Source organism: Pinus tabuliformis, chromosome 5_1 (assembly GCF_031772625.1).
Source record: "Pinus tabuliformis cultivar Carrire ecotype Pingquan chromosome 5_1, CPIR1, whole genome shotgun sequence".
Lineage (NCBI taxonomy): Eukaryota > Viridiplantae > Streptophyta > Pinopsida > Pinales > Pinaceae > Pinus > Pinus tabuliformis.
Window position 1 is genome coordinate 109,515,601 of NC_142305.1, and position 14,201 is coordinate 109,529,801.

The window sequence follows — 14,201 nt, forward strand, 5'->3', positions numbered from 1 at the left end:
TGCTTCTGTTGCTCCGTAACCTGCTTCTTTGATGGCTTCCGATGAACTCTTCCTCTCACTTTTTGGCTTCATGATGGCTTCTCCTCTTTACTCTTTCTCTTTCTCTTCTGATGGCTTCTGATATCTTTCCTCCTCGGTTCCATTGTTTCTATTATGTTTATATTCAATCCTTGGATCCTCCATGAGCAGTATTATGATCAATGGGCATCAATGGGAAACCACACATGTCACAAGAATTTTCCATCACAAAAACTGCCATACTAACATCATTGGCAACCTAGATTAACATAGGGCTCTAATTTAAGATCAAGTGGTATCAGAGCACTAAGATCAGAGATTGTTTCTCTGGATTGTTAAAGGACAACCATGGGCAAAGGTTTGAAGCGGTGGGGTGGATTGAGATTGGTGGATCTGCGACTAAGCACTTGTGAAGCAATCGTTGTCAGCAGCACCTTCGGTTGGTGGATATGCAACTCGATTGGTGGATCTGCGTGGTCTGGTAGGATCGTTGGTGGAGATTGCATGGTAGATGGTAGTGTTTCTATGGCAGTTGTGGAATTTCTTCAATCAAAAAAAAAAATCTGCCTGTGGTGCCCAGTCTGTCTTCGTGGTCTGCATGTTGCATGGAAGCGATGAATTGCATGTTGTGTGCTGCCCGAACTGCTTGTTGCGAGGAAATTGCAAATATATCCTCCTTCAAATTGTTTGAAGCAATGATCGTATAACTGAAATCTCGATGGATCATGGACAAAGCTACAGGCACAAGAGTAAAGCTTGCCTGCGTCAACTGGGTATCGTATTTGGAGCCCATGGTCACAGAGGGGCTGAATAGGCAGCCATTGAAAAACATTACCAGAATACAAACTGCCCAAAAATGTCATGGAATCAAGGATCACAGACTCGAATTAGTCGATTTCTGCGTTTGTTAAGCCTTTCGGGGCGGCATAATTGAAAACAAATTGGGATGTCAAATTTGTGATACGCCATTATTCAGCAGTGTCGAATTAACAAAGAACAGGGATTTGTTGACTCATCACATGAGGGGCTCGTTTTTTAGAGCCACTGTCAGTGACAAACCTGAGATGGAGGTGTTGTTCTAGTTTGTGCCGCGTTGGAGCTGAGGGTTTCCATAATTGCAAGGCTTTTGGATACGTTTTATCAAATCCGATCTTCTTGTGTCTGTTCATGTGCACTTTGGATATGTTGCAGGAAATATGATAGCAATCCTATTAACAAGAGATTTATTTCTCGGTGCTGTTGGTTTTGCATCGGAAAACGAAAAATTGGATCTTGTGATTCATTTCTCGTTTTAGATCGAATTTCGAGCTCAACCATGTGAATGTCAAAACGCGAAGAGCCGATCCCCTGGATATGTGGTTTCTGAAACTACACACGTTGCTCTTGGTGGTGATGAATGTAACAAAGAACCCGTGGTTGGCTGCTAAAATTCTTGCAAGATATTGAATCTGATACGGTTTTGTTTGTTTTCAAGCCTGTTGCCATAGCTAGGGGTATTATGCTAGAGAAATTTGCAGAAAATGCGAAGATGGTGATTTCCTTTGCTTTGTTCATGCTGATGCCTAACGAAGTGTTTCGAAAGAGAGATCATATCATCGAAAAGAAAAATGGAAGGCGACGCTTTCGTTACGTTTTTGAAGATTTCAAAGCATGTCGAGCTGGCTGGATCAAAACGTCGAGTTGGGAGGTTCTCTACGCTGAGGGATTTCACAAGCGTATTGTGCTGCCCAGCCGTCGAGTCCTGCTTTCCCATATGATAGTTGTACACAGTATGGAATCACTGGTTCTGATGATCGCCTTGTCAAAATATGGTCCACGGAAACTAGATTTTGTTGGTCTAGCTGTCGTGGACATGAGGGTGACATTACGGATTTGGAAGTGAGTGCAAACAATGCCTTAGTGGCATTAGTTTTTTATGCATGTTTCTCACAATCTGGCTAGTGCTCGCCCCTTCTGAAAGTGCTCCAATTATTCAAGTGTTTTTGGGCATTCCTGTGATCGGGCAGATTTGGGTTTCGGTTGATTGATTCAATTTGCAACCATGCTTCTCAAAGCTCCTGCTGTTGATTCTCCTGCTACTGATACTTCTTCTCCATGGAAGCAGCAACAACACAACAATTTTCAGAAAGGTATTTCAGCGGACAAATGTGGCATTGGTTTGACTACAACCTATATGAAGTCTAAGAGTGGGGCAAAGCATTCTGTTCGTACCATTCGAGATGTAGGCAGTGAACGGAGGACGACAAGTGCTCTGACTCGAGTTGTATTTGAGCCCTTTGTTGAAGTCCAGAATGAGCTTGTGCTAGTTTCTCAATCATTCTCTCAGTCTTTGGTCAGACATAAGTTCTCAGATCACTATGAAAGCACATTGAATGAACAAATCAACGTGGAGTACAATGTTTTATATGTCTATCATGCTCTCTTTGCATACTTTGATAGGGACAACGTGGCTCTACCAGGCTTTGCTAAGTACTTCAAGGATGCCAGTAACGAAGAGCGGGATCATGAAGAAAAGCTCATGAAATATCAGAACATCAGAGGTGGGAAAGTTAAACTACAGTCCATTTTGATTCCTGTTGTCATGGAGTTTGACAACGTTGAGAAGGGTGATGCCCTTTATGCCATGGAGTTGGCCTTGTATTTGGAGAAATTGGCAAACCAAAATCTTTTGAACTTGCATGTTGTAGCCCAAGAGGCTAACAATGGTCAGATGACGGATTTCATCGAGGGAAATGTTGAAAGAAGTGAGGAACTCTTTCTCTTGTTGCAACGAGAGTCACATTACAATGAAAAGATCTTACGTAGACCTCAAAAGACATGAGTGTCATCTTTTCAGAAGATATCATGAGAGTTTGGTAGCAACCATTAATGGTTGCAGGGGAGTGTTTCACTTGGCATGTCCAAATATCATCAATAAAGTTGATGATCCGAAGGCAGCACTCGTCGATCCAACAGTTGAAGGCACTTTGAACGTGTTGAAGGCATCAACTACAGAAAAGATGAAATGCATAGTGGTAACATCATCGATCTCCTACATGATTCCAAACCCAAGTCAAGTAGATTTGTTGAATTATGAGAGTCTGCAGTAAGAACCTTAATTAAAGTTTTTAGTGCTTTATGGTACTTAGAGCACTAACCCCATTATTTGTACATGATAATATGATGGCAAGAAACAATAAAACATAAAGTGTTTTAAATGGCCATCAAGGGGATTTGTAGCCACTCTGAGGTGATGAGAAAGTGACAGACATTATGCCTAAGTTTTTGTAATGGGTTCTGTAATCATCATTATGTAATCGATTTCAAAGAAGCAATTTGCCTAAACCATCTTGGCAATTCCATGTAAACTTGTCCAAAGAGTATTTTATAAACTCTTGGCAAGTAAATTGCTTCATTGTAATCTCGATAATGTCAGCTACAGATGCAAGTAATGGTTTCATCATTCAAGCTCCGAAGAACAGAGGTGAAGGAGACAAAGAAGATGTTTCAAAGACATTGCATATAGTTGATTGATGATTTGATACTTTTGGAGACCAAAAGTTTTCTCCATGGGGAGGTGTGATCCAGGAGGATCCTCAAATGTCGACATGTTCCGGTCGGCCTCAGATACAGCCAACAAAGAACTCACATGGAGTTTTTCTAATGCAAAGGGAATGAAGTTCATATGGATTCATAGACTAGGAAAATATTCTTGTTGGTATTTGGGAAAAATGGCCATGATTAACATATGAGATAAGATTCTCATAATAATGTATTTTTTTAATTAAAAAAAGGGATTATTGGAGCAAAGCCATGTGGGCTTGCAATCCCTAGTCTCAAGGAGAGTCCTATGGAGGAAGTTGAGATCCTTAAGGATGGTTGAGAGATTTGTTCCAACCAATTCCCTTGAGATATGCCAAGGTCCTAATCAAAGGGGATCTTGAGAGATATTGTCTCCATAAAAATCTTTAGGTGGTTTAGATGGAGAGCCTTTAAAAACCCTTCTTGGGAATCAAGAAGAGGAGAAGAGAGCTTGTGGAGAGCTTCTTCAAGGCTTATTGATTCAGGGATTTTGTAAAGGAGAAGTAGATTGTAGGTCTACTTATTTTTCCCTTTTTCCTTCAAGAATCAATAAAGCAGGTTCATGGGATTCATGAACCTGGAGAGGTAGCCAGGGAGGTTCTGGTGAACTCCGTTATCAAAGTTTTTGTGTCATGTCTCTATCTTGATTGCTTATTATAGTTGCATATGTTTTATTTGTATGTCTTTAAGCAATGATGAGAATGAATATTGTAAGCCAATTTTTCCATTATGTTTTAGTGGAGAATTGAGAGATGAATTGAATTGAAATCTGAATTAGTAGCTAGGGCTCTAATCTCAGATCAATTGGCAAACTTGTTCTTGTTGATGATGACCCTTCTCCCTATAGGGTTCATGGAAAGTTTGGAATATATTATTTTTATCTATCCAACCTTGATGGAGTGAAGTTTCCATTACTAGTAGACGACAATCATGTTTCCTTTATACTAGAACTTGATGCATTTATAGTAGTAAGATAGAGTAGGATTGTGTGCATTGTCATTTTAAAATCCTACTTTGATTATCTGCATGCTGATTTTCTTGCATAATTAGATAGATCTCGTATTTTAGCTAACAATTCTATTATTATACTCCTATATCACAAGGGTGATGATCACCCTACTTACTTTCCATCAACCAATGTATTTAAGTTTATATGTAATGGGTCTACGAACACGAGGGATTGCTATGTTTCTCATGCACTCCTTATTTAAGCACATGGATCATGCACTCTATGGTGAGCACATGTCATTGAGTTGGAGCTAAATGTCACCCGCCCAAGCAGGTAATCCCTGGGAAACAAATTCTCCTAATTGATCAACCTAATAGCCAACAACCATATAATGACCCATAGATAGCTATGCCTCAAGGCTCTCCACATAAGTCCAGTCACTTCTTTCTTCCATCTAGTATATTTCTCAAAGGAAGGTGGGTCATTTATTATAAGGTGCACTAACCATTTTTGTAATCATGTGCTTTCATTTAATGGTAAGGGCACTCTAATATGAGTCATAGGATAAGCTGGATGATTGATCGCTCTTGATTGTATCCTTGTTCCCATACTTCACCTGGGAGTTTACCCCCTTGCCCCTAGTCCTGTGTGGCCTTCCTTGAGGCATTTTTTTCCACTGTCTAGTAGGGGTACAAAGAGGAGGAAATGATTGATATAGCATGCCTAAGGTAATCCATACTCATCATTTTCCATTAGACCCTTGTATCCACTTCCATTCTTTGGCCCAATTTTCATTTTTCTTCGTTATTAGCACCCTGCATCCTCATCTTTGAGTAAGGATCCAAATTTTTTTTAGTTAAGAGGTTGATGTAGTTGAGAGAAAGATAAAAGCTTATATAGCCACAAATGAAAAAAAATGTAAAATGCAAAATAGGCTGGAACATTTTAAAGTTCATGGACAAAAGTCTAGCCTGATCTCTACCCTGCTCATTAGCCTTCACCTAGTTCCTAGCATATCGTGGTCTATCTAAATACAAGGAACTTATAAATTTTCCAATCTCGACGAGAAATAAACTGCTACATCCTAAATGGTTATTGGAAAGCATCAAGCAAGCTAGTTACCCAAGCTACAGAAGAAAGAAAAAGAATATCATTGAAGTAAAAGGCGCACCAGAGGGGTGGTAAAAATAGGCTAAGGAAAGAGGTAACTTAGGCCCCTACGGTTTCTCCCTCTTTACATAATTACACATATGATGTTGGAACTCCTTTAGTTGATACCCAGGCAACAACATCCTCCTTAAAGTCAATCCGATTTCATGTCCACCTTTATTACATGCTCCTTCCTAGGAATTGTCCTTCACCTTACAGTTGGAAGCACCTAATAGGGCTTTTGAATAAATATCGCAATCGAAGTGTGGTAACTTGTTTACAAATCATTAGCTAGAAAGACATTTGAAGGTAGGACTTGTGTGAAGTATCTGTATGCCTCCAGAATTAAATGTGGTCCACTATGATACTTTTATGGTTTCTTTACCTAATGATTTTAATATCACTTAATCTTGAGAATATGTTTTAGATGGTTTCTTCCATACATTGAATATCTATTGAGGGATGACTTGACACTTCTACAACACCTTGAAGAAGATGTCCAACTCAATTAGGAGAGCACTTATGACCTTGCAACCACAATGTTCTCCCCACAGAGGTGAGCATTGGTTGTTGAGTAGCCATCACATGGATGTATGATACCTTCTACACCTCTTGATGCTAAAACGTTGAGAACAAAAGCCACGATATTGCTAGGATTGATGATATTCCTTATAAGACCATGGATGCCCTCATGACTGTTGATTTCTGGTAGCATCGGATGTGCCCTAAGTGTCAAATTTTGTAGGGAGGCTTAGGCACATGTATTCCAAAGAACCCATAAAGTGTTTTGGGAAATTCTACCCAGAGACAGTTTTATTAAAATAATTATTTATTTTTAATGAGACCCTAAGTCTAAACTTAAGAAATTAAAATAATTAATGGGTATTAATCTAATTGTGGGTGTAACTTCTAGAAGAAGACGCGGATCAAGCAGAAATGATCTTAGCCATTGATTAGCTTCTAATCTAGGTTGTTGAATGTCAACGAGGAGATTATTTAAGGAGGTTTGAGGGTCACTTGGAAAAAACACAGAGCGAGTTCAAAAGTTCGATTTTCTGAAGCAGAGAAGCTACGTGAGAATTTCTATAGTGAGCCTTTGCAGTGAGGGGCAGGGATAGTTTGGTTGGAGAATCTTCTCATGAGCCAAGGATACGCAACAGAGAGGCAAAGAGACACCAGAAGGAGGCAGCGCAATACCCAGGAGGGGTTGACACTGAGCCAGAAGGGCTCACGCAGAGGCAACATAGTACTCCAAGTAGAAGTCCGAAAATTTGTTGGGGTTTGATGTTCTGAGCCGGGAGGGTTGACATCAGAGCTCTGGGAGAGAGAATCGATCAAGTGTTGAGGTGACACAATGCTTTAGAGGCTAACGCAGGGCCCACGTAGGGGCAGCACAGACATAGTCAGGGACACATTGGTTCAGTTGCCGGATCAGTCGGGACTTGCTGGGTAGAGTGAGGTAATCTCACTAATTTATTTTGCCAGTCATATTTCTCTATAATTGGATTGCTGGGGGGGCATCCAGAAGTTGTATTCAGAAAACTACTGCATAATAATAAAAACCATCAGATCTATTGCACTGGTTTTCCCACATTGGGTTTTTTCCGGGGACGTTTGTCCAAAAACAACTGTGTCATTTGTGTGTATCTTTCTCTATTGTTCAGTTTCTTGTTTCAGCATATAATTTAATTGGTGTAGGCTGCAATGTATGTATTTCGATGTTTGTCGTAGGAAAGTGCAAATAACTTGTTCAGGTAAATCTAACAAGTAGGATAAATATCATCAATTGCTGCAGTAGAGATTCTGAGTTTAGGAATTTTCACATGGTATTAGAGCAAGTGCAGGTGAAGCAAGAAGAATAGTGCTAGAGAACCCAACGCTAAGCAGAAAAGGAGTTGAAAAAGCTGCAAAGAGAGCAACAGTTCGAATCCGTATAGGGGTTTTGTGCAGTCCTAGCCAGAGAGCTGAATTTCGACGCAGTCTCTCTCTGAGTGAGTTGACAGAGAGAAGTTCTTCCAGACCGAAATCTTGCAGTGGTAGAGGGAGCATCACTGAAGCCTCAGCGTGAGGAAGAGCTGGTGGGACACAATTTTTCTACAGGCCATTTTCACTGGGTAGAAAGACATCATAAGGGAGAAGAGAAGCACAACGAGGGTATTTTTCCTCAATAGACTTCCCGCTGAGAATTTTGTTTTCTTATTTGTTGGGAAACAACAATAAGAGAAGAGAGGGAAGTTTGACATTTTTCGTGGTAGAGATGGAAACCAATGGTTTAAGGAATCAGGATAGATTAGAAGGAGCATCCAACTATGTCATCTGGAAGGAAAGGATGTCATTCCTTCTAGATGAGAACTCCCTTAAGACATATGTCGACAGTGTGGTGGTTGTGCCTGCAGATCCAAATCCGCTGAAGAAGTACCGAGCAGAGATGGTGAAGGAAAATAGAATGATCCTTGACGAAGTGAAGGATCATGTAGTCTATCACATCGCTAACAAAGGGACTGCTAAGGAGATGTGGGATGCGTTGTCTACACTATATCAGGGATCTTCCGAGTAGCGGAAGATGTACTTAGAGCAGAAATTGAGATTTGCGCAGATATTGAAGGGGAGGTGCATAAATCCGTTCCTCACGAAGCTTCAGGAGACCCGAGACGAGTTAGCAGCTGTGGGGTCTACACCTCAAGGGTCTGAGTTGGTTAGATTGGCCCTCAATTTAGTCTCAGATGAGTGGCAAGTCTTTGTCCAAAGTATCCTGGGCAGGGTGACTTTGCCAAATTGGGATGAGATGTCGGCAACTCTCAAGAAAGAGGAGCTGAGGAGAGACTTGGTCAAGTGTAAGCTTGACGGAAGCAACAACAGTGGGTTGAAGCCCAAGGAGGAGGATGAGAATGCAACCCTTGCATCGAAGGGGCAATAGGAGCAACCGAAGGCAAAAGAAGGACGTCTTGAAGATCAAATGCTTCAGAAGTGGTGAAATGGGTCACTACGCATCATAGTGTCCTCTTAGGAAGAAGGACAAGGATGAGAAGCACGATCCAAAGGCTGCACATGTGAAGATCGAGGAGGAGGAGTTCGCCATGACAATCGAGATACCTCTAGGAGGGAGGTGGGCTGATTTGGAGTTATAGTTCGAAAGAGCTACAGATGGGCAGGGTCCTTGAGGAGCCCACCTCTCGGATCAATTCCTTGCTACAGGAGCCCAGATTAGTGGTAGCAGAATGGACTAAGTGTCAGATGATGCAGAGGAGCGTTGAAGCGACAGATGCAGTGGCTAGAACGCCAAGTCTGAGCAGCGTACTACAGAGTTGCAGTAGTGCAGGGAGGCATAGTGTAGTAGCAGCAAAAACGTAGTGGCTTCAGAGGGACAACCTGGGACTAAGTAGTCAGATCTTCAACATCGAGAAACATATATGTTGAACACTTGTTCAGTAATTTGGGATGTTTTTCCATTGTTGATGCGAGTAGCAGCAACAATTTGTAGTGTAGAGGTAGTTTGCAGTGGTAGTGCTAGCAGCAGCACAGATGCAGAATTTTAGAGGGAGTTGTAGTACAGATGCAGTGTTGACAGTGGCAGTATCAACAACAATACAAATGCATGATTTGCGCAATGGTTGGTGGACAACATGTCAGACATTAGCAGCGTAGAAGACAGTGTTATGAAGTCAGGGTGATGCTTTAGTGGGAGGCATTGTTAGAGAACATTCCTCGCTAAGAGGGAGTGTTGATTTTTGGTAGCATCAGATGTGCTCTAAGTCTCAAATTTTGTAGGGAGGCTTAGGCACATGTATTCCTAAGAACCTAGAAAGCGTTTTGGGAAATTCCACATAATCAGTTATTTTTAATGAGACCCTAAGTCTAAACTTAGGAAATTAAAATAATTAATGGGTATTAATTTAACTGTGGGTGTAACTTCTAGAATAAGATGAGGATCAAGCAGAAATGATATTAGCCATTGATTAGTTTCTAATATGGGTCGTTGAATGCCAACAAGGATATTATTTAAGGAGACTTGAGGGTCAGTTGGAGAAAACACAGAGCGAGTTCAGAAGTTCGATTTTTTAAAACATAGCAACTACCGGGAAAATTTCAATAGTGAGTCTTTGCAGTGAAGGGCAGGGATAGTTTGGTTGGAGAATCTTATCCTGAGCCAAGGATATGTAGCAGAGAGGCAGAGAGACACCGGAAGGAGGCAGTAGAGTACTCATGAGGGGTTGACGCTGAGCCAGAAGGGCTCACGCAAAGGCAACGTAGTCCTCCAAGTAGAAGTCTAAAAATTTGCTAGGGTTTGACGTTCTGAGTCGGGAAGGTTGACGTCAGAGCTCCGAGAGAGAAAATTGATCCAGCACTGAGGTGACACAGTGCATCAGAGGCTGGCGCAGGGCCCACGTAGGGGCAACGCAGAAATAGCTGGGGACACGTTGGTTCAGCTACCAAATCAGTCGGGACTTGCCGGGTAGAGTGAGGTAATCTCACTAATTTCTTCTGCCAATCATATTTCTTTGTAATTGGATTGCCAGGAGGGCATCCAGAAGTTTTATTCAGAAAAATACTGCATAATAATGAAAAACCTCAGATCTGTTGCATCAGTTTTCCCACATTGGGTTTCTTCAGGGACATTTTTCCAAAAACAACTGTGTCATTTGTGTGTATCTTTCTCTATTGTTTAGTTTCTTGTTTCGGCATATAATTTAATTGGTGTAGGCTGCAGTGTATGTATTTTGATGTTTGTCGTAGGAAATTACAAATAACTTGTTCATGTAAATCTAACAAGTAGGAGAAATATCATCAGTTGCTATAGTAGGGATTCCAGGTTTAGGAATTTTCACAATGCTAGCCTTGCACCTTCTTAATGGGAGTTGTCTTGTTCTAGAGCCTAGATGAGGATGATGATGACTTGAGATATTTTGGGAGGAATGTTATAGTTCTTGATGATGATGTTGTGCCCTAGGCTTGCAACATCACCCTTATATACGCTAGAGTGATGATGTGTGGTCCCTCGATGATGACATATGGATTGAGTAATTGTGGCTTGAAGGTGTACCCTTTCACATTGATGAGATATCTTGGAGTGAGGAGCATTCTTGGACCCTTCTTGACACCTTTCTTGATGGAGATGCTCACCTTATCAGGATGACATCATGTTGGAGAGTTTATTTTCTCACGCTCGTGGAGAAGAAGGGTTCATTTTATTATGTTTTAGTATCATAGGAGATATCTTATACTTCAACTTGTGAATTATTGTATTACTGATCTTCTTCTTTAACTCCTTAGAGGCCATCTGTTGACCATTTCTCTACTAGAAACTCTTTTCACCCACTATTATGGTGTGGAGTGGTGTTACTACTGTTAACAATGCTATGAATTTCCTCAGGTAGTGTGCTACTCCAACGAAACTCTTAAACTAAAAAACATTAGTCGACATTAGACACTTCATAATGGCCACCATCTTGGTAGTATCTATATTCAACTCTCCTCCACCTATCATATATCCAAAATGCACCAAAAACTAAATATGCAAACTCACACTTCCTGAGATTTGCTAGCAATTGGTGCTTTTTCAATGTCTCTAGTACCTCCAAGGTGAGATATGCTCCCCCTAGGTAGCACTATATACCAATATACCATCCATATAGACAATAACACATCAATGCATAAGGGTGGAATACATCATTCATTAACCTCGTGAATGTAGATGGTGCATTGCATAGGCCAAATGACATGACTAACCCCTCATACAAGCTTTGCCTAGTTTTCAAGGTGGTCTTCTAGGTATCTTTGTTTTTGACCCAAACATGGTGATATCTTGACTTTAAGTCCAACTTGGTGAAGTATTTGGCTTTTTGCAACTGATCTGGTGGATCAAATATCTTAGGCAAGGGGTACCTATTCTTGGGTGTAATTTTGTTTATGCCTTGTAATCAATGTACATCCACCAAGTCCCATCATTATTAGGCACAATTATAATTGTTGGCACACGTGGCAAGGTACTTGGTCGAATAACACCCTATTTTAGCAGTTGTTGCAACTGCTTCTTGACCTTGTTTGCCTCTATAACGGATTTCCTGTACAATCCTATGTTTGGAAATGGAGAGTTTAACGCAACTAAATCTCATGTTCCACTCACGGGGGTTTCACTCAATGAAGCTCTGACATATCACATGCATTTGTGGCATACTATACAATACCCTTAATTTGACTACATATTGAAAAATCTAAAATTCACATTATTTAACCCCCTACCAATACGAACCTAAAACACCTTGCCAATTTAAAAAACCCCTACTTTCATTAGATATTGCACGTATCCATTTTTCATTAACATTTTTTATACCCTTTTATATACTTTCATTAACTTTGAGCTCCATTTTTTATACTTGCCAAATAAAAACCTTTTACCCCATATATATCCCCCAATATATTATGTCATCTTTTCTCAATATATGTCCCCCAATATGAACGCACGTGGTATGGTATTGCTCCCCCAATGAATTCCCCATGTTTCCACTTTCCTCTTGGGTGGTAGCCCTTTAGCCTCCTTGAACACACGTTTGTAAACCTATAACAACTCTTCCAATTGCTTCTTTTGTTCCTTAGTACACCCTTCTAGGGATGACTTAGCTCTCAATGTGGAATATTCTGCAGACTGATTTTCTCTTAAAAATAGAAAAAACATATTTCTTGCTAGAACTAATGAACTTTTTTGTTTGGTTGGCACTTAACAACGAGGTCTTCGCCTTGCCCCTATGTGCGTTGATGACGAAGGATTTTTTGTCCTCGATGAGGTGGTATTGGTTGGATATTTTCTTGGAGATCGAATCCTACATATACATACAAGACTCACAAAGAGAACAACACATACATTTAGTGGAACTACATCCAATTCTACTTCATCAATAAATTCGAACATTGATAGCAATTTTGATTCTACACTGTTTGATTACCTTTATCTCTACCTCTTTGTTGACCCATCTCAATAGATATAGACTAGGATGGTCATGAGTTTCCAGTCCTAGTTTCTTCTTCAAGTCTGATGCTATGAGATTTTCCTACAATCATAAGTCAAATAGAGTTCCAATTTTTGTCTTCTTAATCTGTATATTTGTATGAAAAAGTCATGTTATTTCCTTATCTTCTTGTTTTTGAAGGCTACTCAAATTCATGACCTTCTACATTAATGTACATACAATCTTCTCATCCACCTCTCAACTACTTTGCACTTGACTACTCGAATCTGTGGCCATGATATTTTTCTTCTTACCATGTTTCTTTTAGTTCTCTAGGTTAATCTCTAGATGTGACTTCTAGCACTTCTCCTCTATATGATCATCAATGTTACAATGGTTCAATGGTTGTTGGGATCTTTGCGCTGGTGTGCTATGGCTGCTTTATTTTTTTATTTTCTCCATTTTGACTTCTTCTTCGCCTCCTTGGAAGATTCCAAGTGCTCCTTTTTCTTTGATCCACTTGATTTCCCTTTCTTTTGGCCTATGTTCTCCAAGTATTGTGCTTATACGTAAGCCTTGTCCATTGTTTGGGTTTCAACAACATCACTTGCTTTTGTAGATGGCTATGTAGACCCCCCAAATACTTTAGAAGTATGTCTGGATTCTTTGGGGGGATACCCAACAACATAGACATTTTTTAAAATTATGTGGTGTACTCATGTACACTATGTCCCTGTCTCTACTTGAAATCATTCCATTAGATCTGTCGGTCCCCCACATACTTGATAGGGTGAACTATGATTTTATGAGAGTTTTGAAATCCTCCCACTTAGCCACTGGAGGATCTCACCCTTGATGTTTGTAGCTCGGGCAAGTACTTCTGCACAGACCTATGTGTCTATGCATGCATAAGTCGCCCACAAGATCTCCTTAGGAGACATGCTCTAGGTTAAGCAAGTTGCTTTGTAACTTAGGAAAAACACACAAGTTTATGTTGGCTCATCGAGCTAAAGTAAACTTAGGGAAAGTAAAGTAATTTGGTTTAGTGATTTTGTTTTAATCTCAACGATTGATCTCAAGTGAGGCATATTTGTTGGATCAGATCCAAGAGATTTGTATTTTCTCAATTAGGTCATTCTCCTAGGACAGGAGCCCAAGTAGGTTTTGAATCATTGTTACTGATGAATTGATTTGTTTGGGAAAAATATGTTTGTGATTGAGATTGATATATTTTCTTACGCTGAATTTTATTGTGTTAGGAACGTAGTTGTGAATTTAAATTTGTAGATCAATTTTTTGCTAGGAATGTAAGTATCGAGTGTTAGGTTTGCAGAATTATAACTTGGTGTCATAATAGAAACTCTGAAGAAAACCAATCTTAAAATCATATAAGCTAGGTTTGTATTGGATTTCTTGCCCCAGGTTATACAAAGGCGAGAATATTTTTAGGTGGTCAAAGGATCTTGGCCATACAATAGTACATACATGAAAAAAAATCACGGGGCCAAAATTCTAATGGTTGAATAGAATAATGAAGGGTTTTGGTGGCAAACAAATAGGTGGCTATCATACTCAGCCAA

General features: G+C 40.1%; 1 protein-coding gene and 1 pseudogene across 1 annotated transcript in view; both read left to right on the forward strand.

Annotated features, from left to right (window-relative positions):
* LOC149163658 (dihydropyrimidinase-like) overlaps positions 1-14,201 on the forward strand; it is a 317,030-nt gene that overhangs the window by 266,720 nt on the left and 36,109 nt on the right. The window lies entirely within an intron of this gene.
* On the forward strand, positions 1,558-3,588 carry LOC149163660 (ferritin-1, chloroplastic pseudogene; annotated as a pseudogene).